The 25,428-nt window shown below is 38.5% G+C and overlaps 1 protein-coding gene across 1 annotated transcript in view; it reads right to left on the reverse strand.

The window, feature by feature from the left end:
• The window catches only part of vipr1b (vasoactive intestinal peptide receptor 1b), a 74,039-nt gene that overhangs the window by 28,659 nt on the left and 19,952 nt on the right, over positions 1-25,428 (reverse strand). The window lies entirely within an intron of this gene.

The following is a 25,428-nucleotide window of genomic DNA, read 5'->3' on the forward strand; positions in this document are numbered from 1 at the left end:
AACTGGAAGTTTGCACTAAATAGTTCTCAGTTAAAAGTGCACAATTTAAAATGGCATACTTGCATATGAACACTTTCAAGTGTAAACACCTTAAGTACAGGAATTGCAAGTAAAAACTTTCAAGTGCATTCTCTGGATAACAGCGCACAAGTGCACACTTTCAAGAAAGCATTAACACATGTGTGGAGTGCACCCTTTCAAGTGTAAAATTTCAAGTGCACAAGGAAACAGATTCATAGGTGCACACTTTCAAGAAAAAAATTAAAATGCACACTTTCAGAGACACATAAAAAAGTGGACACTTTCAAGTGCCCCCCTGAGATGTAAAATTTCAACTGCACACTTTCAAGGAAGCATAAATACATAAGTGGACACTTTCAAGCACACAATTTCAAATGTAAAGTCTCAAGTGCACATTTTTAAAGGAACAATAAATACACACGTGGACACTTATGAGCACACACTTTCAAGTATTAAAATTTTCAGTATACACTTTTAAGGAAACAAATACACAAGTGGACACTTATGAGCACACACTTTCAAGTATTAAAATTTTCAGTACACACTTATAAGGAAACAAATACACAAGTGGACACTTATGAGCACACAATTTCAAGTGCACACTTTCAAGTGCACACTTTCAAGTGCACACTCCCTAATTTTAAATTACCAATTGCAACAAACATTCATTCTTTCACCGAATACACATTCAAGCGCACACTTTCAAGTGTAAAATTTCAAGTCCACACTTTCAAGGAAACACGAATGCATGAGTACATAAATTCGTGTACACTTTAAAGAACACGATTTAAGCTAAAGTGTGTAAGAGCATGCTTTTAAATGTAAATGTTCAAGTGCACATTTTCAAGTGCACACATTCAAAAAAACACCTTTAATAAGTGAGGTCAGGTATGAAGATTGTTTTAATGCAAGATTTTATATTTTGGTAGTTTAAGTCTTACTACCCCTCTGATGATGTATCAATAGTGATTTTAATTTAATATCAATGTGAGTTTCATTGATTTAGACTTGGCTTTTTTTCCCCATGCTCTTTTAAAGGAGACATATTATGCAAAAATCACTTTTTCAGGCTTTTCTAACACAAACGTGTGTCCCTGGCCTGTCCACAATCCCCTCAAATACCAGAAAAATCCATTCCCTCTCCCCCTCTCTTTCTCCACCTTTCAGAAAATGTGTGCCGAATCAAGCCGTTCTCAGATTTAGCTCCTAGTGACCTCACCAGGAGCGTAAGCACCAGTCCCCAGGTTTGGTTGGCCCTCCCTCACTTGGAGGAAAGTCCTACCCTCCTCTACTGATCCTCTCAGTTGCCAGCTGAGATGCTGGATAGCTCAGTGGGTTATCCTGCTGACTACAAGCTGTGAGGTTGATGGTTCAAATCCCAGTCAAGTTCTAAACTTTAGATAAAAGTGTCTGTAGTACCAGGAATACTGCGTCCATTTCCTGAAAGGGATGTGGTCAGGGCGGAGTCTGACAACTAATTAACATTTAAAGCCACAGACACAGAAACGGCTCGTTCTGAGAAGGGCTGAAATAGAGGGGGTTTTAGACATACAAAAATCCTATACTGGAGTGTTTTTTCAGCAACAAACTTCACAGGCATGTTTTGGGGACCTCTGAGAACAATTTAAGTTTGTCTTAAAAGGGTAAAATATGTAACCTTTAAGTCACAGAAAGTTGTGGAAGACATGACTATTTCCTTCCCCTTTGCAAACTTAGTCTCTGGTAGACCAGCCTGGTGGAGGAGTACCAGAAATAGTCTTTTTTTGTTTGTTTATTCATGGTTTATTCATTGGCTTTACTGCAAAAGTTCCTTTACCACAGTTTGACTGACAGCCAAGTTTCTGTGTGTAAACCTAGGAAATTACAACCTAATGTTGTCATATGAAGGCACAGAACTGTGGTAGGAAGCATGCGCAGCAGGATATTTCAGCAGCTCAGTCAGAGGAAAACGTTTCATCGTTGCTGCTGTCAATGTATTTGAGCGTCATGCTGGGAGGATATTTTCTGAATTCCTTCTATTTTCTCCACCAGTGAGTAATGTTTTCTGAGAAATGGGCCAAATCTTAACACAGCAATTGCTAAAAAAGAACCCATTCATCTTAATATGACTTACGCAATGACAGACAGTCCAAGCTAACATTATGACCTCAGTCTACAGCCTGATTTCAAATCTTACACCCCCAAAACCAAAAAAATGCTTTTGAACGTAAGGACATAAGCCAATCTTTATGAAAACCTTTTGATGTCAACATTTTTCAGGTGTTTGCTTTTATTTTACTCCAAACTGACCAAACACGCTTCTTACAGATTTTAAACACACAAGGCTTTAGTCTCTTAAAACATACATCCTTCTTTCAGAGGCTTTTGGGAAATGGTACTTTTGTAGGCTCAATCCTCCTAAAATTTCTGAATAAATTCTGACTAAAGTAGATGCAAAGTCATATTCCAAACAGTTTTACAGTCATTTGTAGTCCAGGTGCTAAGACCCCATCTGTCCAATAGATTTATCACTGACTGGCTGAACACTGAAAACTGGAAGGACAGAGAGGCACATGAAAGCAGAGAAACTCTCACCTGTACTCAAGGACTACAGGGATAAAGAGAGAAAATTTCAAAAGCCTTGACATCTTTACAGTGTTAGTGAAAGCCTTGAACTGCCCCGTTTCATTACGTGGTGTTGTGTTTACTACTTCAGCCTTCATCTTCTCTCTTCATCTACAGTGTAAGATGAGACATATTGTATTATTTTGAGCAATACCAGTTTTGATTGTTAGACCCTGAAGAGGGATCACATTTCCTTTCAAATGGAACTAGTTAGAAAGAAAATAACTCTCCACTCAGGTGCTGTTCTGGATTCCTTATACACAGAACCAAACAGACCTATTGCTTTCACTTCAGCTTCTGGCTCTCAGGCTCCAGACCAATTAGCACTCTTCAGCCGTTTTCATTGTCAGATAAAGATGGAACACTTCAGAGTGAGTCCTAAAAAGGTAAATGCTCTAAGATTAGCTTTAATAAATCTGTATGTGGGGGCTTTTCGAACAACATTCATATGGCACACTGAAACTCAGCAACTTATTATGTCTCAATGCACGGCATGAAATTGAAATAACAGCAACAGCCATGCATAAGGTCAGTTCCCAGGCATCCCAATTTGTTACCTGGCCCTCTGGTTTCAGATACGATTCAGTTGTTGCTTGAGGTGGGCTGCTTCTTTAGAGGTAAACAGTGCGCTAGACTCCATGCTTCTTCAAAAAGGTAAGGACCCTATAGAATGCCCTTACAGGCCTCTAGCACTTTTAATAAGGATATGTTTATGAAAAAGTTGTATGTTTTGACAGACTTCTTCAGGTTTGCAAGACCAAGCTTACAGCGACCAGACAGAATTCATGAAGTCTAGACTGGCCTCAGAAGGCTGCTGAATGTTAAACATGCTGTGTGGAATCTAAGCACTCCAAAAGCAGTCCTCTCTCTAGTTGCAATAAAGGTTTTTGGTTACCTGGAGTTGCCCTCTTAAAACCTGTGCTTGGAGTGATGGGCTTTGCCCACCCATCTGTTCATAAAATTAAAGCCCTGTGCAACGACCAGGAGCAGTAGGGCAAGAACTTTCTTATGGGCAAAAACTGCTCTCATGCTTTTGCCTGATGAGAGATTCAAGACAGGGCAGTCTCCAAAGCTCACAGCTCTTTGTGTTTTCTACTGAACCACTGTTGACTTTTTGTTTGTCACCTGAACAATCCCATGTATCTGTAACAGAACCAATCAATATTTTTTTTATGCAGACAATGTGTTATTGTATCTTTAGAACCCTTTACAAAAAATCTTTTACACATACGTTCTGTTTTTCATAAAAACTATATGGCCCTTTTTGTGAAATGTGCTTGGACTAATGGAGTTTGGTCCTGAATTAATAGCATGACTAAGGTATAGCTAGGTATATTATAGGTTTATAGGATTTGAGTTGATGGTGCTTCTTCAAATAAATTCTGAAATATATTCAAAGAGAAGTTGTCTGTGATAAGTGTGCACAGAGGAACAGTCTGTTTATTGAGAAGGTCATGTACGATTTCATGCCTTCAATTCATTTGAATACCAATATTTATAAAATATTAGTAATATCATTTTAAAATTGTAACTCTCATACAGTTTTTCTCCTTTTTGATTGTTGTTCCCTGTCTTCAGGGTGATGCCCCTTATGTATTAATCTTCAATAATAATTTTATCTATTAATACCAATAACTATAACAATAGTTATTGAATAATCAATAATGACCAGAATCTAGCATTACCATTCCCAGCAGCGACAACCAACAGCTGTGGCACTTTGTGAGAAAAAACTGCTCCTGTCATTTTGCTGTTATGAGATTCAAGACAGGGCATTCACCTATAGGCCCACTGCTGCTAGCGCTTTATCTCAAGCCACTGGTGTAGACCTTTTGCCAGTCACCTGATCTGTCCCATGAGCCTATTAACACTTAACTATTAACACTATTAACTTACCATTTAATCCATTATATGCAGACAATGTGTTATTGTATTTTTTGATCATGTGCAAAGTCTTTCACAGATACTGTCCATTTTTTTAATCAATATGGAAAACAACCTCATTTCAAAATTAACAGTGTTTCATCTGCTCTGCTATGGTTAAGTAGAAAGAAGTTAGTCCTCTAGGGATGGACATTTTTCTTCTATTTCAGCAACACTAGAGCCACTAGCGGCGCCAGGATTTTGATTGTGGGTGGGCCTCCAGAAAACTGGATGGGCCAGTTAAAATAAGCCAAAAAAGGGTTCCCCTTCATCTCCGTTTCAGCGCTTTTATGTGGTGCTGAGGACAGCCACTCAGTACCCTACCTGTGTGGCTCTTGTGTCGCTGTCCTGAGCTCAGTGCTGAAGCGGACAAAGACATACACAATAACGCTATCATAAGTTACCTCTGCCTACTGCCAATATTATTTTCACTCCAGAAATTGTGCCTACAGACAGCCAGAAACTAACGATAATGTTAGCCTGTTACTTGCATTGCTGGTGTGAGGGGGTGGCTACGAAGACATGATGGGGAGAGGGCGGCTGAGCTGGACGGTAACTCGTCACTTGTATCTTTACTTAAAATGGCAGGAGTTTCCTCCTCCTGCTCCTTGGAGCATTTCTTAGTGAAGTTAAATTAAAAACAAGCTGCTTTGCTTTGCCATGTTGACTTTTCATATTAGCTAATAGCTAAAGTTACCGTCTGTGTCAGTCTCATTGAGCTTGTTGCTTGAAAAGCTTGAGCATCATTATCATTCACTTCATTGGATCAGTTGCTGGTGACGATGCAGCCTGTGGGCAAGCCTAAGAGTCCACACATGGGGTACAATCCTCTGATTGGCTGAGAAGCTTTCACTCAAAGCTTTCCTCAGGCTGCTTATTGGATGAACAGCCAGAATGAAAACTAATGCGGTGTCCGAAATTACTATGGGCCTGGGTCAAAATGGGTGGGCCTGAGCCTAAAATGGGTGGTCCCAGGCCCACCCAGGCCCAATAGTAGCACCGCGGGTGACTAGAACATAAAGTTGACAGCACACTCAGTCAAATTACTTCTGACTTTGAAAGATGATCCATACTACCAAATTTCCTCAGTGGTTAGTTATAGATCATCAGAATGAATATCGTCCCTAGATTTAAACATCAATGTCGTTATATGTTTGGCCCCATTGCTTTACAAATGCAAGACTATAAACAGAAGACTATCCTATTCAGCTTCCACAGTGAAGAGAGGACTGCATCTGTATGCTTGGAGTGCTACTAAGTAACACATTCAGAATCCAACGATAAAAAACAATCAAAATGCTTGAACAAAAATGTGCTGAATTTATTTTCAGGGTCTGGAAATCAGTTCCACTTTTGGGAAATATTTGTTTAATATCACAGAAACTTGGTTAGAAAATGTGAATAAAATGAATCGTTTGTTTACTGTATTTTATTTTTAAAGGCTTTAGGTTGGCAGTAAGAGATCAATAACATTAAATATACAGGTGCTACGTGTTGTACTGCCAGCTTTTACAAAATCAGAAAGGCACCCATATATACGCAAATGGTAGAAGTGTAACGATTCATCGATGTATATGGACAGTTTCCACCCCAGGCAGTGCCCTCAACAAGCTAGCTACAAGCTAGCTAACTAGCAGCAGTGGCTTAAAGTTTTGCAGCTTTCCTCTCCTCTCTTGGCTGTGTGGACATATTTCAGACAGACGCTGCTGCAGGACTGATCTCTCCCCTTAGTTTGCCGACTACCAGATAAAAACACCACTCGTTATGGCTGAGGTAGCATGAGTGCTGTATGCAGCAGACCGCAGAGACACACAGGGGGAAATGTCCACTGCTGCATGTCTCCTCTGATACACTGATTTTACATCAATACAAGCTGTTCAAACTTAACATGGTTCAAGCAGGACAGCTGTTCTCTGTACACCCCCACCCCCTCGCTTTTGTCATGAGACATCATATGCCACATATTTTACCTCATTTAAATCTCATACGGTAAATAAACTACAAAAATGAACTATCTGCCACATTAATAGGCCCCTGTGTAAAGTATGAAGGGCTGATATTGAGCAGAAATATCTGTTGAAGTCCACATGTGTGTAAATAAGTTTAAGAAAAATCTAAAATGGGAACACAGGCCAAACATTCTGATCACTATTATAAAGGGTTGCAGAAAAGTCCATACTGGTGCTTTAGAGTGATCTGGGGATAAAATGTTTGGTACTGAAAATGTTTGCTGATTTAAATCAATATGTTTCAACACAAATGTGCATAGTTGTGCTCCTAATTTAAAGGTAATCAGGTTTTTGTTGTTTTTGTTGAAGATATATCTTTATTAAATACAGAAACCTGTCGATAATTTAATTGCAGAAACTGTTTTTTCTGTAACTGTGTGAAATTTTTGCATAAAATCACCTGATATAGATGGTAGGCCCCTATATCGATTGAATCAAAATCGTATGCTGGCAGATTTTGTGATATTGGAAAATACCGTATCGTTGTCCAAATTATCGATATTGTATCGTATCGGGACGAAACTGGTGATTTACTAGGAAATGGAAGGTAATGCCTGAGGCTGACTATCAAAGTTCCATTTTTACCAGTGAAAGTTTGATCTGTGAGCTGTAATGCATCGGGAATGTTTTAGTCTACATGACGCCTTGTATGATGTAGTTTCTGAAGCAGGCAGCTGTCTTGACATTTCTTGTATTTGACAGAAGAAAAGCCCAAGCAGAGCACTGTCATCATCAACAGCTTGCAGCCATTTTCAGAGCAAAAGACAACCCCACCAAGCTGGGTCGTGACAACCTGATGCAACTTTCCTTCTTCCACTGAGAGCTTCTTCAGCTGTCATTTACAACTCAACTTATGAGCAGAAGTAAGGCCATTCCTGCTGTAAATCACTGACCTTGATAATAAGCAGAGAAGGAAACACAAAGAACACCTTTTCATTCACTTTGTCATTATTCAGGTGCGATAGGGACAATTGGGCATTAATGGACTTTTGTATTCACTAAAGAATGAGCAAGGACTTCATCTTTTAAAAACTTTCTTTAACAGAAAAAGTTCCAGACAAGATATTGACATTAACTTGGAGGATCTCAGTGAGAAATAGCTTTTCTTTATCAAGTATGTGTGTCTATGTGACGACTTAAAGAGGCTGTAAAACCCTGATATGCTGTGATTTTAATTAGTTTCTCACAACACAATACATTCGAAGAAATATAGAATCTGCACTAATAATAAATCATTCGTACAACACTTTTAAAAATAGGGCTTTACTAGGTGCTTTGACATATGTCCAAGGCACAAGAGCACAACAGAAAATAACTAAAGCCCAACTCCAAAAAAATTCAACAAAACATGATTAACCCAAACAGGACATGGACCCATGAAACAACACATAAGAGCTCACAAGGACCCAGACAACACAGAATCCTATGACATAACTGAGACAAATATGGGCCAATATTTCTTAGTTTGTACCCAAATAAGAAGTGAAGGCATTCAATGGTGGTGGAAAATTAATCTAAAAACTTGATTAACCCTGAAATGGACACATGAAACTCTCCTAAATAACCCAGAAAAAAATATGGCCAGTCTGCTCTCTGAGGCTGTTCACAGGCACTTCAGGGATTTAAGCTAAATGCTAACAAAAGTGTTCTAATAAATTGGCAATAACTGAAAACCTTATGGCTGGCTGCTAGTCCTTGCACTTCTGGGAATTTGAGTCATTATTTGAAGTGCAGTGACTCTGAGGGACAAATTACAGCTTCTCTGTGTTGACTTCTCTCTGAGTTATTCAGGCTGTCTCCTTCAGTTTCTAAGTCTGTGCACATGCCCTGTTCAGCAAAACATGACGTGACGATTGAACAGCCTGCCATTGGTTGTCACAGCCCATTAACAATGCATTCTGGGGTACAAACAGACAATATGGTGGTGGGCTAACCCGCAAGCTATTTTTTGTCATTTTTCCCTTGCTGTCTTCCTTGTCTGTTTTAAATTAATCCTTAGTTTAAGTCACTTGTGTTTTTTTTTATTTCCCCCTTACTGTTTGTTGTGTGTCTCTATAACTAATCCCACATTTGTGTTCCTTGTTTTTTAACATTTATTTTGGGCTTTTTGTGCCATTATTTGATAGAGCAGGCCAGCAGAGGCCATCTACTAGGGCCCTACAAAATCTGTTTTATTTTTTGCCAAATTTCATTTTTTCTGTTTTAATTTTTTGGAATTCCGTTTTTTAACTTTTCTACTAATTCTACCATAAGAGTGTCCTGTTTATGTAAATGAATCAAATGTTCACTAATTACAAAGAAATAACCTTAAATTTATTGAAAAAGGGCCACAGTTGGCCCAGGAGCCCAGTGTAACTGTCAGATATTTCCAACATTTTAAGACATATCCACATGTATAATCACACTGGATCCTAACTAATGTTTATAATATAAATGAAGAAATCCTTCTGTTCTCTCAAACAGAAAGTGATAATGGCTTAATAAGAAAGTAACATTTAAGTTAAATGGTTACAAGTAAACCTGTTACCTAAACTTTTCTTTACTCTCTTAGTCTGTGCAGTGTGATGCTGCATCGTGTTTTTACTATAACGGTTCTCTCCTCATCTCTCTCCATCCTCGCTGTCTGTCTGTCTGCCTGATGCCAGCCTGCTGTGTTAATGCAGACACTTGTTGGCTCGTTGAGCAACCAAAGGGAACTACAGTATCTACAGGAGGAGTTGTTAAGCTAATTGATACTCGAATGTAACATCATTTAGACTATGGGACTCTGTAAAATCTTGAGTCCGTCTGACTCAAGAGTAAAGCCTCCGAGGGGTGAGAAGGTCTTCGAGTTTTGACTTCAGCTGTGTGCCTCGCGCACCTTTCTCTCTCTCCATGACTCTCTGGTGTGGTGAGGTAAAATAACTCGTAGCAGGAATGAGTTTTCTTGAAGGTGCAACATTATGTCGCACTGTACTGCCCTGTATTGAGCTACCTGATGTTTGCTGGTGTTTTGTGCAGCTGCTTTAACATGCTTTGTGTTGTGGTGAGTGTTTGTGAAATGAGGCACAAGCCGTGTCACGCTTGTGATCCTCCGGATCATATTCCCCAGATAAACGTTCCTCTTTCTAAAAAAAACGTATTTCAGTCAAGTTCATTCAATTTCCACGTTAAACAATAGATTCCATTTTGATTGGCCAACTCCGCGATTCTGCCCGTAATTCCGTTAACGCTGAAATCCTAGGGCCCTAATCTACACCCGTGTTCCCTTTTTAAATCTGGTTTGTCATTTTTATTTGCTGTGTCTGTGTGTTGGTGTGTCTTTATAATCAATCCTAAGTTTCAGTTCCTTGTGATTCACTGTGATTTTGTTTTCTCTCACTGTGTTCCTTGTGTTTCTTTTTAATTATTTCCAACCTTTTATTTCTTGTCTCTTCTGTGTTATTTTAGTATTTCTGAAGTATCTCTGTGGTCTTGTGTATTTTTGTGATCTCTATTCTTCAGGTTAGTTTCTAGTATTTCCTGTTTTATTCGTTGATGCTGTTTTCCAGTTTTCCACCTGTCCTTGTGTTCCACCCTTGCCCTTAAATAGTTTCATCAGTTCCACCTGTGTCTAGTTTTTCACCCCTTCCTTCATTTAGTCTCTGACATTTCCCTTCAGTGTCAGTTTGTAACATGTAGTCAAAGCTCCTTGTGTCTCCTAATGGCTTCCTGTTTGGATTTTCATAACGGGCTTTTGTCTTTGGATGTCTACGTAGGTTCTCATTCATCTAGGTTATGTTTATCAAGAGGTTAACCATATCCAGTTCTAGTTGCATTTTTTGGATCAAGATCTGGACTTGTGTTTGGCCCTTTTCATTGAACGTTCTTGGTTTTGGTTTATGGACTTTGTTAAGAAGACTTTGATTTTTGCCTTGTACCCTTTTTATTTGAATAATCATTTTGTAACCTGTACTTGAGTCCTCTCTTCTTCTGCTCTAACTGAAAATGTGACAATGACTAAGATGAACTGGTTTAATAAGGTAAACAGAAGGGAAAGAAATTACAAAAAGAAATAAATTCAAAATCTTACCAGGAGAGTTCTAGAAGAATTCATGAAATCATGGATTTAGAAAGATTTATTTGAGCCATAGCCTCAGTCTCTATGGGGCAGTCATGCTGTTTCAGTTTCACTATATTTGCCCTGGGTTTAAGGCAAAGTCTTGCAGTATTTGCATAAATCATGAAATTCTTGTTTGTAGCACTTTATATAAAGTAATACCATTAAACCTTCAAAGTCTACTTCTCTATTCTGGAGATTATTTCTACAGTAAGTCTCCATATTCACATCTCACTCACTCAATTTCCCTGGCCAGCACCAAGCTTTACTGACTACACAGTTATTTTAATACTTCTTACATCATTCAGAACTTTAATGTGTTCATGATGAAACATGAATTCAGAATAAGGGACACATTCTAACTTTCACATGTGGCTGAGGGTGATTACGCAGCTTCCAATGTCAATTTTCATCTATTCACCAAGCCCCTGCAGGAAGTCAGACTACTTCTTTAAGTTTAAAAAATGACCTCCATATTCTCTCTTAGTTCTTAAGAAGGGTGAACTTGGAAATATTGGGACATTTTGAATTTCTGTCTTCTACTCTGTAGCACTCCTGCTATGAATTTAAAAAGGGAAGTAGGCTATATGTTTCAGGAGAGAGGAAGGGTTTATCATGTTACAAGGAGAAATTGTCTACACTTTTGAGTAAACTGGTCTTAACCCCCTCATTTAAGGTAACATTTTTATGACAGGACACTAAACTGCTGATGAAGGCCACATTTTGAGCACATTTTTTCATATTTGCTTTAAATGGATTCAAGGCAAGGCAAGTTTATTTGTGCAGAACATTTGAGCATTTCAGGACAGGGGCAAATATTTTTGCTAGAAAAGCCTGGAAATTTTTTTTTGCATTTTGCATGTGACCTATAAAACAGAAATTGAAAACATGATGATGTTTTTTTAGTCAAAGGCAGCAGTGAACAGGTGTGTCTCTAGCCTTGATATAAAAGAGCTCGGACTCTCAGCTGACCTGAGGTTTTGTGGGAGTTTGTTCCAGATATACAGAGCATAGAAACTGAATGCTGCTTCTCCATGTTTGGTTCTGACTCTGAGGATACAGAGCCACCTGTACCAGACATCCTGAGAGGTCTGGATGGTTCATACTGGATTAGAAGGTGACTGATGTATTTTAGGCCTAAACCGATCAGTGCTTTAGAGTCTACTCTGAGACACAAGGAGCCAGTGTAAAGACCAGAGTGAAATGATCCACTCTCTTTGTATTAGTGAGGAAAACATTTTATTGAGGTAAGGTAAAGTTGAGTAAACAAGAGTTTACTGTGTAATTTTGCTAGTTAACAGCAAGCACAAGGCAAACACTAGGCAAAATCTAGGATATCATGTTCACTGCTGCAGTTCATCAGGGGTTTGCCCACATTATAAGGTTAGGAACCACTTATTTGGAGCATGCGGTCCGTATGTTAAGGTGTTCTGTCACAAGGCTAGTTCTTCATAATAAAACTCGTTTTGTACTGTCCAAATGACACAAACCCTCTTTGGGTGAATGAGACATCCTTAAAACAACCTAATTACAAAAATAAAGACAACTTCTGTTGCAACCTGAATCACTGGGTTAAAAATCTGTAGAGATAAATGCAGAAAGATTGGCTTGTCTCCCCTAGACATGTATATTTTTCTCACAGCTGAGTTTGTCTATCACCTCCAGTGAGCAGCTTTTGTCAGTTCTTGGATGGCTGACTGACTCTGTGGTGTGAAACCAGCCATGTCAGAGTTCTTCATGGGTCCAAAATGTGGACCAGAATCCTCATGGATTTGGTAAATTTGGCTTTAAAATAAAGATCTGAACTGCTTTTTTACACTTTTGTTTTCATCTATCTGATCCAAAGACAGCTGTATTATTGTGGGACAACAAAAGTACAATTTAGAGGAAAAATACATGATTGTCAACAAGAATGTGGTGTAGTCTTTGTTAAAGTATTGTGAAATAATTACTTCTTTAAAAGTAAAATATGTAAAGTTGTCTTGAATGTATGAATGCAAAAGCGGCACCTCCTATCTTATACATATTTTTAGTTATATTTACACTACCTCTACAGTTTTCTTACCAGAGAAATTCTTAATTTTCATAGTTGTAAGAGGGCTTGTCTTGTCACGGCAGACAGAGCTGCTGTGACAGACAAAAAACGTTAACAGTTGCTATGGAAACGCTGGATGTTATGCCAAAGACTATTACATACATAAGTGTGGACTGCTAAAGAAGGCTGTAGTTCTGCGGCTTATCTCATTCATGTTTTGTCCTGCTTGTTAGTGAATGAGCACGATAATTCTCTTTATTGGCTCTACTGCTGTTATTCCTCACTGATTTCCCTTATCACAGAGGAAACATTCAGAGAGGAAATACAGATTTTAAAAAATTCAAAAGAAGAACAGATGACAATAGTGCTTAAGCCCTTCAGTCAGAAAAAAGGTCATGGTCATTTTTTGTTAACAGTGAATGCAGGTGAAGAAGAAAGAAAAGAGAATTTGAATCAAAGATGGAATTTTGCTACGTCTGAAGACGTCTTTACCACCAAGTCTGTCGAAAGGATGTCTGGTTTCAAAGTTTTATGAACTGGTCCTATCCAATATTTTCAAGGTTGGATTCAGCTTCAGGACTGAACCTTTACACTCTTCACTCGATTAGAGCGAAGAAAAGTAAAAGCCCTTAATTTAAAATATAAATTTCCTGTAGTATGCAGGAACAGGACTGGAAGTTTCACTGCATTAATAAAAAAAAATCATCAAACGTAGACTTAAATGTTCTGACCCTGATTTTCGGCAGCTCAGGCTCAGACAGGGGTAAGGAGGACAGCGTTGAGCATCTGACCAGGATACCTCCTGGTCGTCCCCCGTGGAGGTCTTTATCCACCTGGGGAGAGACCTGAGGGCAGAACTTGCTGGAGGGATTTTCTGTATCTCATCTAGGCCTGATAATGGGCCAGATGAGAGCAAATACAGCTATCAGTGAAATAATCAACATTCTGTCAGCTACACTGATGGGAATTTAAGCTCTTTTTAGTGATTAGGATAATTTGACTTACCTCAGTAAGAATCAGTTCTTTCAGCTCCCAAACAGCTCTTCATCTGGAGGCTACCATTTGAACTTTTATTAAATCAACAATATTCAGCAATGCTTTGACCCATGATTGATGAGTATGTATTTATCGTACTGAAATTATTCATTCTAATGAAACCAAACCACAGACTTCAGCTCCCATGAATCACATAAAAGAGCTTCCTCTTCAGACCAACTTGTCTTCAGACAACACTTTATTACAGCCAGCTGGATGAACACAGACACTTCCTGCACATTCTTTAATGTGTTTTATATGTGGATGGCACATCAGAGAGGCCTGCCTGCTGTGTTCATGGTGATTTCAGATGCTGTACAAAAGTTTACACAGGAAAAATGCCCTGATGTTTGAGAATCTACTCATGGCTCTACTGTCACTGTGCAAGAGTCTGCAGTCATACAACTGAAGTATCAGACATGCCAGGAGTACTGACAGTAATTAGCCTGAGGTCAGTCATTGTGTCCCCACAAACTTTGCACAGCAAACCAGTTGCATGACTTGAAAAATCAGGTCAGAATGAGATTGAAAGTGCACAGTGTGTGCCTAGCTATAGATAGCCAGTTACAAGATTGACATTTTTTTCCTTCTTTTTTGTTAGACAGCCCCTTCTAGTTTTTCAGCAATTCTTGGTAGGCCTACTGTATTTTTGTTTAATTAGATAAAAATATAAGCACAGGCATATAAAGAACACATTACAGCTCATGCTGTCTGTCCTGCTGCTCTGCATAAGAACATACACTCAGATTCCCATGCTCCTCTTCTGTCTCACCTGACATCTGCTCATATACTCTGACAGATAAATCCCATGGTGGAGTAATATCATGGATTTGTTGTTTTTATTAACAGGGATCTATTTTTAGCTTGCCAAACAGGGTTCGACGTTAAGGTTTTTGCCTACTTGCCCTTCAGGGCAAGTGCTTCCCAAATCTACTTGCCCCATCTAAATTCCCACTTGCCCTGTCCAGGAGGTACTTTTTCTGGCTGTTAAGTGCATACATTTTGCTCAAAACATACTTAGAACTAAAATCCATTGCCTGTCGACTGTGGAAAGTAATACACAACACTTCTTTCTTAAGAAACTGTATTTATTAGCTACGTGTTAGCCCACTGAAATTTATATTTAACTTTGTACAGATCAGTGCAGTGTGAAAGCTGTACAAGGTTGTTGTCTGAAGAAATTCAAACTCAGGAATTTCACATTTACAATACTAATAAGGTAATAATCCAAACTCAGAAATATTTTTTTCGTCACTGATGAAACCAACTATTCTCAGAGGAAAATGAGGTCAGCAAAACACTGTCACTAGAGAGGGGGCGGGGTCTGCTACGTATGCACCAAGTATAAAATGGTGCTTTTCTTCTGTTTCCATTTGGTTTATTTATCATGAAACTGAAGAAATTTTGCCGACACGTGAAAATCAACCAATTAAGATTTTTCTTGTTTGATTAAAAATGTCTTCCCCAAAACTACATAGTGCCCCTTTAAAGTGCTATTTCACAGTTCCACCCTGTAACTGTAACAGCTACCCAGTGGCACTCAACCTTATTCTACCAAAGAGCCACACTGTCTAAAAAATACTTTAGTGAGAGCCACAATACAAACCGGGAATGTAAGGTAGATAATAGATCAGTTCATCTATAGTTGAAATGAAATATAACAGTGGATTGGTGGATAATTATGAGGTTAAATGGGATATAAATGTCTGTATAGAGTCAGAAGAACCAATATGTCACTGATAATGAGCATATATTTATTTTATTTATCACTGACATCAGGCTAAAACCTTGCATCTCAATTTTTCATGTTTTTAATTTGTTTTTATAAATCATATTTATATCATTTTTATAAAGTAGAAACTTTTCATTCCCTGAAAAGTTATCATTTTGGAGATACCAGTGTTTGGCCCAACACCAGCATTATGAAAGTTCCACCTGGCCTAAAGATTTTTTAGATATTAGAATGAGCTGAGCTTGAGCTCTGAGATGCTTTTCAAAGAAAATGATGAATTATGGTTGGCTATTTGGGTATTTATATCATTGGTGCATTTACTGGAGTTCTGTGGCTTTGCTAACATAAAAGAGATGCTTTCTAATTCTTTTCACTCATTATAAATTCTTTAGTTAAAGGGGGAGGGGCCCCATATTGGTCTTTGCCCTGGGCCTCCAAATGACTAAAAACCAGCCCTGCCTCACACCTGCAGCTCTCCAGACACATCGTTTCACCCCACCTCATTTTGGAGCTTTGGTTTTATATTTCTGCTCTTGACAATATTTATGATCAGTGGTGCATTAAAGATCAAATAAAACACCCATGTTTGGACAAATTTCACTAGATATGAAATTATCTCCATGTGTGAGCTGTATGTGTTATGCTCGTTGATGAAGCGCATCGGCATAATTGTCAAAAGATATGGGTGTAAGAGAGCATCGGCAGGAAGTGGCTGGAGAAAAAGTTAAAACGAGGGAATGCGAAGCTTCAGATTAAACACAACAGCACAGCTCCATGAATGAGCAAACTGAAGAGACGTACCACCGGCGGACTTCCTCTGTGCTCTTATCTCACACACACAACGTTTAAATTTGGAAGTTAAAGCCTGTCTTCTCTATGTGGGTAACAGATTTATTGACGTTAGCTACAGTGAATCTTTACTGATGACAGTGTTTACCTTCATAAAGGTTTTTAGTTAAAGTCTGTGCAGCTGTCTGCATGCCAGCAGACATGCTCAGCCAATGGAGACAGTGACACACTGCATCTGGCTACTCGGGGGCTCCGTACTAACAGAAACGAGAGAGGAAAATAAAAAAATTAATGAACAGATAAGCTCAGAGTCGTGCTTGCTCCTTGCCCCTGATTGGGCAAGTCCTTACAAGTTTTGCTTGCCAGTCTCATTTTTTGTTAACAAAATTAACACTACACTGCAACCCAGCCCCAGATAAGCACAGATGGATGGATAGATGGATGGATGCAAATAATGAATGATGTATTTCTAGAAAAACAACACTATCAGCCAAGAGCAGATATTCAAATTTAATATGTGATAACACATTTGTTTGACTTTTTTGTTTCACTCCAACTAATGCAGCGATTCTTCTATTAGGATTAACCAAGCAGGATGCATCTTTAAATGTCCTGATAAGTACTGTGAAGGAACATTTGCTTAGATTTTACTGACAGCATGTGATCAGAAATGTCTATAAATGCAAATTCAAACATTTAATTTGAATCTCATTATATCAAAATGTGCAAATTTGACCAACTGTCATGAGTATTTTAACATCCACAGGAAATTGCATTGAATGATAAGACTAAGTATTAGCTTCCCACCTCAGTGAAAAATAGATCTGAAGAAAATTAATGATAATTTATTTATTCATATTTGGGGTAGGAGATAGAAGACAACAAAATAATAATAGGGTGTTTGATTTAACAGCCAGTACATTGTTGTGGCTCCCTCCAATTACATGAAAATATGTGTCCAGCTCACAAACTAGCCACCCTTATTAAAGCCCAAATTGCTTTTTATACAGAGACAATGAATATTAGGGGGGTAATTGCATCTCAGATCTGCTCTGTGAATGGCACTGATATTTCTAAGATGAATACAAACACTTTCAGAATTCAAATAACAAAAACTCAACTTCAATACTCCAGTTGGTGATAATTTTATGTTCATTATTCTGCTCTGAGAAAAGGAAGCATGTGCACTTCCACATTGCTTTTACTTTTACTATAAGATCATTTTTACATGTTGGCATCAAGAGTCAGTGAGGTTTAAAGCGCATCCTCCTCATTTCCATGTCTTTGTCATGCATGTCATACATTCTTGTCAACCCCATATCCATTAGTTGCAAATGGATAGATTTTCACAAACCCCACAGCCTGGTGCAAGAATGATTGCGACCTACTGGGTCAGATATAGAGGCACAAGAGGAGAAGTGAAAGGCTGATGGTGAGAAAGGGGAAGAGTTATTGAAGGAAGAGAATAGATATCCCCCAGCAAAGATCTTAAAATGTCTCTCTAAGAGAAGGAAAATAAAAACCTGAGGGAGAGATTCTGCAGCATCACAGAAAACATCCAAACTGGTGTCGGCGCTGATCTGCTCCACAGTCCACCTCACTTTGATGTGGATTTAATCCAATAACCCCATATTCAATCAGAGTCAAGTATACAGAGAAGAGACTAGAATTACAGCCTTGAAGCTGTTCACCCCACGCAGTTTAAATCTATCCGTTTGTTTCCCATAGAGTAATGTGAGAAAATGTTTGAAAGAATACAGCAACATAAAAATAAAACAACTGCAGAAGTAGGCCAGCACTGAGCAGAAGTCACATCATGCTCATGTAAAGAAAGGACATAACGGTGTATGAGGTCTAAACCCTTTGCTTTCCCTTTGGAGCAGTGGACCCTTCACGCTGCAGCACAACTAGTGAACAGGTGCATGAAGGTTAGAGCAGCTTGTGATCGTATACTGATCGATTCATCAGTGTTGATGTTTTAGACACATTAAGATGCTTAAAAAAAAACACCTGCAGACATTTGAACTTTCAATGTAATGCCAAGACTTGTGCCAAATTTTATGACAATCCTTTGAGGTGCTCTTGGAGAACTGCACCCTTGACAACAGGACAAGAGACTGTAGACTACAGACCGTATACCACATGGACCTAGTCTCAATGATATCACCCACTGGATATTATTAGATTGGTGTCTTTTTTTAGATCACCCATGCATGGATTATTACAACATATAACTTAGCTATAGTGACTGTGGCCCCGTCCACACAGAGATGAATTCAGGAGTGTACACTAAAGTTTTTTGTTGTATTGTTGTTTCAGCCATATGGAAGCAGTGTTTTGGGAGGCTGTAAACGCTACTTATTGAAACCAGGTCCCAAAGTGAACGAATCTGTATAAGCCTACCGTTTAGTCTCCGTGTGGACAGCTGACAGCATCTTTCTTGAAACGATTACGTCATACATAGGACAGCCCACCTAAGCTGCATGCGCAAGTCAAGCTAAAACAACAACGGCGGATTACAGGATTGTTTTCGTGCTTTATACTAGGGGTGCACAATAAGACGATCTCAGATTGTGAAGAAATAGAACGTATTGGTGATTTGCTTAATCTGTTTTATCATAGGATCGGCTCTACTACTTCTCGCTCTTTGCTCCCTCCCCCTCTGCGCCCTGATGCAGTGGAGACTCACGCTAAAAGTGAAAGTGAAACTTAAGATTTAGTTCTCACGACGATTTCTAACTCTTATATGAAGCTTCGTCTTAGGATATCCTGCAATGGGAGGGGGAGGAATAAGACACACCTAATCACTCCTTCATAAAATCCGTATCATTTTCAACATCAGTGCTACTTTTGCAGATTTGATTATAAGCCATAATGTGAGGTAGACATAAACTACCTGAGTGTGAAACATTTTTTTGGTAGAAGACTCAGTCTCATTCTCTGAAAAATAATGTATTCTGATCTTTAGGGAAAGTACTTCAATACCCACAATCCTTGAGCATCACAGTGACATCTCTTACTAGTGGAGTCCGCTGTTACCTGGCTATTAGCCTCTATTGCTGAAGTAAAGAGTCATAGAGAAAGTGGGTGAAAACTGTTGAGCTCTGTCGTGACAAAAGCTGGCACCACATGCAAATAAAAAAAATTCAATTGCAATAGCCAATTTCATCCTGTAGAGGGCAGTCACTGTGTTATTTTTCACACAAAATCATAGAATTTAGAAACGTTGTACCTAAAAGTTCAGATTTGGACTCTAACTGAAAAACAGTTCTTCTTTATATGGAAATGTGCCAACATTTCATCTCCTTAAGATTAAGACCAGAATTTGCTGGACACTGAGGGGTATTTTGTCAGACTTGTAAAACTCCCATACTCAGCTCTTATCTCATTGAAGGGCTTACTGATAAGGTATGCAGGTTCAACGAGATGACGGAGTTCAAAAACACAAGAGCTTGAAATCATTTTGATGTTTTATAAATTACATGGAGTGTCAACCAAATGTCATCCCTAAAATTTCACCTAAGCACAGTAAGAACTCGTTAACTATTTATGCCATGTAAAAAAAGCAGCACCCTTGTGTCAGTAACCTAGCAGCCGTGTTCCCATGAAAGTTCTTGAACAAAACATGCATATATAATATATAATCACCACTGTCACGAGATATGGTTGCACAAACATATAATGAAGGCAGCAGACTCTGTCTGAGGGAAATACAGTGTGATATCTGCAGTGGTTCATACAGAGAAGCAGTGAAAATGTCCATGAAGGCTACAGAGTCACTCAGAGCTGTAGATGGAAATAAACCCTTGTTTTTTGAGTCATGCAGCTGAAGGTCCAAAAGTTCTGATAGTTATTTGTTTAGGTGGTGAAAGCAGCTTTGAAATCTAAAGGCCAGTTTTTCAAGTCAGTTTCTCAAGGACTGGATTGCACTTGCTGTGAGGAGCGTAGATTTCACAGCAGTCTCTTTAGCCGTTCCCACCGAGCAGTCTGGTTCAGTTCAGTTTGATACAAAGCACATTTGCATTTCTACTTTCAAAGCTGGGGAAGATATCAAAATAATAACTGATTTGTATAGTCCTACTTTTTCAGCACCTTCTGTTGAGGTTTCCAGCGTGATCTATCTGGCCCTGAAGATTAGAGAAGGACTCACTGTATTCAGCTGATCGGTTGAAAGAATCTGCCCTTTTTTATACTGAACATCTTTTTCCATTATTTTGGCATAAATATACTTTTAAAAGGAACACTATATACTATTTAGCAAATAAATCTAAGAATGGTAGTGAAATTCAAATGAAAACATAATTCAAGACGACAAGGGACCAGCCAGTAGTGATGTGTTATTTGCAAATGAGCTTGTTTACATGACAGGAGCCAGCTCCCGTTTATTGGCCTGTTTACTTTTTGAAGTTGACGCTGCTTACTTTGGTAGAACCTTTTCAAACAGCTGCATGTGCTTTACATTTTCAGTCATAGAAATGTCACCTAGAAAACAAAAACAATGTGAAAGAGTCCTTTCCTGGCACTAGCAGTAGCTGTAGATCTGAAAACATATAAAGACGATCACTTTCTTGTTTTCTGTTGCTGTTCCAGTTGATCTCATAACTCAGAAATGCCAACACGCCAGTCGGATACGTCATCCTCTGAAGTCAGAATAATGACTCAAAAACTTAGAGGAACTTTAGTACCCTTAGTTAACTTGTACTAACTGGGATGAAATCATCTCATAGATGATGCCATTCCCATCAATGTCAGCCAAAGTAAAGGTAATGCAGCACAAGTCCTCAATGATCTCCGCCACTTCTTGATTTTGACTGGCCAGTGAGTTAGAAGTGACATTGACAAGTGCAACACAGCTCAGTTGAACAGTTGAACTGTTCTCAACTAAGAGTGCTGAAAGCGAGGCAGTAAAAGAAGTTGAGTATAAGAGCATTTTTAATGCTCATGGCACTGAGCACTAAAAACCTGGACTGCATTTATTTCTTATTAAAAACAGACAGAGCTTGTCACAGTTTCTTACTGAGCGGAGCTGACTTAGCCATATCTTAGGAAAAAAACCTATTCCCACAACTATGGCCAATAGTGGATGGACACTGGCTGTGTTATTATAAGCAAGATCAGGATTTACTATACCTAACAATGCCCAACTGTACTGAACCAAACTGGACCACTTAGTGGCATAAATTTGGTTTACTATTTAAGGTCTATTTCATAAATAGTGCTAATGATACTTAAGCCATAGACTGTATAAAACATGGACATAGTCTCTGTGATGTAACTCATGGGTTTTTGAAGAGTCACAAGGATGCCTAATGAGGTCGATCAAAACAGGCAAAGATGTAGAACAGAGTCAGGCCTGAAGCCTCCAGGAAAACAGATACAACATGCCCCGCTCTCAGAACATCCACGTCCCTAAACAAGCAAATTTACTCACAAATTTAGCCTCAATATTAACAGAACATATGTTTGTTTAAAAAAAAATACTCTCCTTACAATTTTACCTATTAAGTTATGAGCTTGAGAGTCCACACTTGTTTGTTTAAGCCAAGTTGTAAACATTAGGGGTGAAACAGTACAGTATTTGTATTCACAAACTATGACAGGTCAAGGGTCATGGTTCTGTGCACGTCACATAACAAATATGTCTTATATTCTGTTATTTTACACCAATAAAGGCAAAAACGAATTCTTTCTTCAGTTCATGGTCTGAAAGGAGAAAAACGGCAATCACAGATGACAGAATTATTCTAAAATGAAGGCAGCAGCTATGCTCATTACTGTTTGTTAACGACCAATGCTTTTAAAAAGTCTCTTCATGTAAAACCAGACAGCCTCAAGGACACTGGCACTGCTGCAACATTTTCAAAGAAATACACAAACAGATACAGAGAACAGGTAGTTGTATCTATAATGGCTTCATAGCACAACACATAAATCATAAATGTAACACCTTAAAAAGGCTCTAAAATACACATATTTTATTTCTATTATTACGTTGTATTAATGTTATCATTCTCAGGAGATATCAACCTGTTAGCATGTTGCTTTTTACTTTACTTCTTTTCTTCAACCTTTTTTTTCTTTTTTCCATGCTTTTAATACCACAGGCTGCACCAACTACCACAGGTAGTTCTCAATAAAATGAGAAGGATCAAATTGTAGGCTATACCTCTGTCCTCTTAAAAGTAATAAATAAGGGAAACTTACAATTAGGCCTATTCAGGACTCTATGTTTTGTTTTTATAGATTAATCCATACTGAATTGTGACCCGAAAACTGAGGTACGAACTGAACCATGTGAACGGTTACACCCCTAGTACATGTACATTTTCTATTTTAAAAACTCAACATCTATTATGAGACCCATGGAGATTCTAAAGTTTTGAAAGCCAGCCTCAAGTGGATGTTTTAGGAATTGCAGTGCTTTCATTTTCTGCACTAAAGCTCAATTTCAGTACAAACAGGGCCATAATGTGTTCCAGCTGGGTGGAGTTTACCTTTGTAATGCATCACTAATCCCTGCAACAGCGGATGAAGATGGCTAAGCCTCAAGGCCAATGAGGGCAGGATGACAGCTGTTAATTCAAAGTAATATTCTCCTTGGAAATATCATCTGAAGAGAACGCCTGGCATTTTGATGGCATCAGTTGTCTCTAATCACTGCTGCCATGATCATTAAAAAGTCAACTGATAGGTAAGCAGAACTCAATGAAGACACCTCACTGCAGTTTGCTAGTGGTGAAGTACAAGAATCTAAATGGAAAGAAACTGACCCAAAGAATTCTTAAAATATGGAAAAACAATGGTTACTTATTTTACAATACATTTAGCTGTCGATAATTTTGTGGTCTTAACTGTTCAGGTTAAATTTCAAAAGCTTTGCAGTCTTGATGAGACTTCCCTCCTTTGTGACACTGTAGGCAGAGGAGCTGCATGGACACAAAGTTTTGTTGGAAAGGCAGGGAGAAAATGCAGCAGAGAACAAAAATCTCAGAATCAGACAAGCAAAGACTGTAAGGCATAAAGCCTGTAACGTGACTGTGCTGGTGGTAAAAGTTAGGCTTGGGATGAGAATAAACCTCTGTTTATGGAGTGGAAGAGCCAAAAACACGTTCAAGAACTTTTTCCTTTAAAAGATGCTCCAGCAAAGCATGAAAACATTGTTCTGTTTCTCTTTCTTATCTGAGGTCAGTGCTTCCTCTCTCCTCCTCCCCTTTCTGTCTGTGATGCTTCCAAAATAAAGGTTAGAGGATGAGCTAGATTTCTTGTTCCTCGGATTCCTTCATGTTTTCATAGACCCTGGCTATAATCTGTGCCTCAGTGTACATTTTAAATCCGCTCTTTCATTCAACTCATGTAAACACTGCACACGGTTTACAGTAACTTGGATTTATTTTTATCCTGCATGGGTTTAAGGTAGCCAGAGGACTCCTAGATATCTCTCAGACACAAGTTCACAGGGTGGACACAGAGATTGTGGGTGATGTTTTCCCAGAATACCGTCTGTAAGGTGCATTTTAAAACTGCTGAGGAAAACAGTGTCCTAAACTAGGGGTCAGTTGAAATAGGTTCTACAGGGTCGATACCAGTATCAATTATTAGGGATGCACAATATTTGATTTTAGACGATATCTTGTATGCTGATAACCTGACACACCAGATAGATTTGTTTCACACATCCATCTGGAAAACCTTCCATAGACGGTGTTTGGGAAAGGGCAGAGCCTTTGAAAAAAAAAATAAAAAATACTCGGAGGGTGATTGGATGAACGTCCTGCCTGTAACATCTTTTCAGGCCAATCAGAGCAACAAAACACATGATGTTGTAGCCCCAAACCAAGGTGCCACTACCGACGAGTAAACTCCATAGAGAGCTGCATAACGCGAACCATGGCGACTGGTGACATGTCAGTACACGACTGTTGTCATTTCTGAAAAGAAAACAACTCACTGCTGTTCTTTGTTCTTTTAACCAAGAAAAGTTGTCAAGTTCTGATAAAACTGGCGCTTTAGCAGCACCCAGCTAATGTCTTCTGCCATAATTGCATCGGCCTCTTTTCGACTCTGCCACGCCTGAAAGTACTGACCATGATGCTGATTGGTCAAGTCACTTTCTAACCAGGCCCAAACGGTTTAGACGTAAGCTTTGCAAGATGGATTTGCCGGTAAGAAACACGGAAACAGGCGACTCCATCTGCTTTGCAAGATTAGTATACTGATATTTACCAAGTAACTTTAGCCGATACTGATATCAATACCGATATTTAGGTGTAGTTCACACCTATGACTTCAGTCCTTAAAAAACACTTTAAACTAAATAATGATGACGAATAAAGAAATAAAAATGTCAGTACATCAATTAGGGAAGTGCAGAAATTTTCCAATGCTGATACCGATATCATGTCAATAATATGGTTCGTCCGTACCAATTATTAATAGTTCATTAACCCAATAACCCGATAATAATAATTTGGAACTGATATTTATATATTATGAAAAAAGAAAATGTACTAAATATGACAAAAGTAAAAACGAACAAATGCAAAATGAACAATTTAGCACTAACTCAAAACCAGAAAACCAAACTTAAAACCAGAAATGGCACACAGCAACAAGGGAGCAGAACAGGAAACTGTGTCAGAGACTCCCAGGCTTTAGTGTTGAGGTATGCCTAAAAACATATTGTGATCAGTGTTACTTAAATAGAAACCAGAGGTTATTGTTAAATGAGTTCCAGGCAGAAGTTTCTTTTCTGTGTGACATTTACGCCAGCAAAATAAAGGCTATCCTTTGTTTTAATTCCCTGAGCACGCTCAATCTGGCAAGTCCACACTAAACTGAACTTAATATACTGTGGCTTTGCACATGCACACTCAACAGTATAAGGCAGAAAAAGAAACTATTTTTAATAACATTTTCTCTCAATAAAGATAAACTAAGTTTATAAAACCACTGTGATACAGATTTGTAAAAAAAGTAAAAAGCCAGATTTTGCTTGGTTTATCCCCGAGAGCAGAAGAAAACAACTTTTAAAATGTCATGGTTTTTAAATGTTGTTTGGTGTAGGCCTAGTCCTTTCTAATGCATTTCAGGTAGTGAGGAATTCTAGCAACTTATTTGCTTTATGCACAGTGTAAAATCAGATTTGTGTTTCAAGTTTAAATGTTTTATTTATAATGGATTGTTGGCTGTTCTTTTATTCACA

This window comes from Cheilinus undulatus, linkage group 19 (genome assembly GCF_018320785.1).
Source record: "Cheilinus undulatus linkage group 19, ASM1832078v1, whole genome shotgun sequence".
Taxonomy (NCBI): domain Eukaryota; kingdom Metazoa; phylum Chordata; class Actinopteri; order Labriformes; family Labridae; genus Cheilinus; species Cheilinus undulatus.